The sequence below is a fragment of the Argentina silus genome (genome assembly GCF_951799395.1).
Source record: "Argentina silus genome assembly, chromosome: 16".
Classification (NCBI taxonomy): domain Eukaryota; kingdom Metazoa; phylum Chordata; class Actinopteri; order Argentiniformes; family Argentinidae; genus Argentina; species Argentina silus.
Genome location: NC_139670.1, coordinates 4,668,529 through 4,671,028, shown reverse-complemented (window position 1 = coordinate 4,671,028; position 2,500 = coordinate 4,668,529). Strand labels below are relative to the sequence as shown.

Sequence of the window (2,500 nt, the reverse complement as noted above, 5' to 3'; positions counted from 1 at the left end):
ACATACACGTGAAACGTTCACTGACACAATCAATAAGCAGAGGTAAAGTACTGCGGGAGTATTTTATTTTAAGTTTGTCAACAAAGGCATTTTTTTTTTTGAGGTGATAAAAACCCAGCTTTAAAGCCACAGTCAGCAATATATTTAGTATTTTCAAATAATAAAACAGAAACTTGATTAGGATGAATGTGACTTTTAAATACCACAATGAGAGTAGAACAAAAAAAAAAAGGGCAACAAAGGGTGTAAACAAATGCCAGGCAGCTGAGAGTCAGTTTTGGAATAGGAGGAGCCTTGCTATAGCCCAGCCTGCTCCCTGTGCTCCTGGTGACAAATGACATAACAGACCAATTACAATAATATACACCTTTCCTCCAGTGCAGTGAGAAATGAGCGCTGGGACAAGCATCGACGCCTTGTTGAACTTCCATGCACCTCTATACCTCCAACATCACATTTGTCTTCTGAGTCTGTTTTGTCTCCTTTTTGGTTTCCCAACCGTGTTTATGTTTTTCAGACGTGAAAGGAGGTCAGAGTTGTAAATCTATCAAGAAAGCCTTGCAGTTACACACACACCGGGAACATCTATCAGGCTTTTCCCACTGAATGCTGATCATCCACAACAGCTTTAACACCAACGCTGCACAAAACCTGATACAAAAACACAAAAGCGCAAAGAAAACAGAAACTCTGGGCGCTCTGAGGTGCCTCCAAACCACTAATGACGAGGACGAGACGTTTGTGTTGAGAGTTGAGTTGCTGCCTGATTAGAAACGAATTAGCCCTGTGCTATGTGTGTCAGAGGGGAAGGGATCTGGGCCTGCAAATGGCCAGCAGTGTGAACCTCCCTCCTCTTCTCCTCCTTCGTTCCTCTCACTCCTCTCGTTCCTCAGCGTAATAAAAGAGAGAGGGGAGGCCAAATGAGATTACAGGCCATAGAAAGGGGCTGGGGGGCTCAGCTCAACCCCTACTGTGCATGAAGGCCAGTGCGCGCCTCACACAGCCGGGCTCCCACAGACGGCCCATTCACACGCCCTTTTGACTCTGTCATGAAAACAGCCTGAAAGGGAATCTCCCAAAACCAAAAAACCTACCCCGGGCCTGGGCTGGGGCTGGGGCCTGGGCTGGGGTCGACACGTTGGGGCTGGGGTGAGGTGCAAGGGAGGCAGGGGGTAGCGTAGAGGGAGAGGGGGGGGGGGGAGGGGGAGTCAGGAGTGACGGTGGCGGGCAAGGGGTTGCTGATGGGAAGGCATGCGAGGCAAGGGTTGCTACCAGTCGCCACCAACTTAGCCGCTGTGGTGCTTATGGCTGCAGGGGGGAAATGAGGGTTGAGGAGGTGGTAGCGGAGGAGGATGGGGGTTTCAGGGTGGTGGCGGGGGGGTTGGTAGTCGAGGGGGGGTTGGTGGGGTTGGAGTTTAGGGAATGCCAGCTCTGGGCAAAGAGGGGCTGCTGGGGGCTGTGGGGGCGCGAGTCGCTGGGGCCATTGTGTGGGGTAATACAGTGTGACACAAGGGAAACAAAGGCGGATTGATGGGCCCAGCAGGTAGCAGGGGCAGCGCTAGCCTTGGCTGACAGCCAGGAGCTCCAGGGGCCCAGGGCTCACACAGACTCACAGGCCCCCGTTGTGGAAGGCCCAGCAGGGCTTGCCAGGGCTAGAGAGAGGGCTGCCTGCCTGGGACTGGGACTCCCAACCAACCAGAGGTGTGTGTAATAGTGTGTGTGTGTGTGTGTGTGTGTGTGTGTGTGTGTGTGTGTGTGTGTGTGTGTGTGTGTGTGTGTGTGTGCTTGCGTGCTTGTGTGCGTGCTTGCGCGGTGATGTAATCATGTAGCCATTTCTGTAAGAGATTGTGGACACTTGGGACACAGGATGTGATTCTATGATCACATTATTATTTACAAATAGAAATGTGATCAACTGCTTGGGAAGTTCACACATATTTCCATGTAAATAACAGAAATGAAAGAGAAAACACCAGGTGGTGATCATTTGCACTAATCTAGTAGTAGCTGTGTTAGACCTCTACTTCCCCTGGCCAGGATATCCCAACTGCCTATCAGAGCAGCCATCTGACCCTTCACCTCATGACCTATGACCTCATTCAGCCATTCACAGGTTTACTGAAACACAGGCTGTTACAGTAGCTAACAGTTGCCCTACTAAAGTAAGGGAAACACCATAACCGGTTGTACACACACACACACACACACACACACACACACACACACACACATTATGTATGAATCACAGTCAATATGCCCATTCAAACAAAATAACTCCCCTACACTAGATGCTTCAATAGTTATAGTTATGTGCTCCCCACACCCCTCAGTCTGTGTGTGTGTGTGTGTGTGTGTATGTGTGTGTGTGTGTGTGTGTGTGTATGTGTGTGTGTGCGTGTGTGTGTGTGTGTGCGTGTGTGTGTGTGTGTGTGTGTGCGTGTGTGTGTGTGTGTGTGTACAGAAGTGAAACGGGCGAGCCACTGTGTAAGTGTGCTGCGAT

At 50.3% G+C, this 2,500-nt stretch overlaps 1 protein-coding gene across 1 annotated transcript in view; it reads left to right on the top strand.

Annotated features, from left to right (window-relative positions):
- wnt3 (wingless-type MMTV integration site family, member 3) overlaps positions 1-2,500 on the top strand; it is a gene marked incomplete at both ends in the record, with an annotated part of 22,300 nt that overhangs the window by 15,694 nt on the left and 4,106 nt on the right. The window lies entirely within an intron of this gene.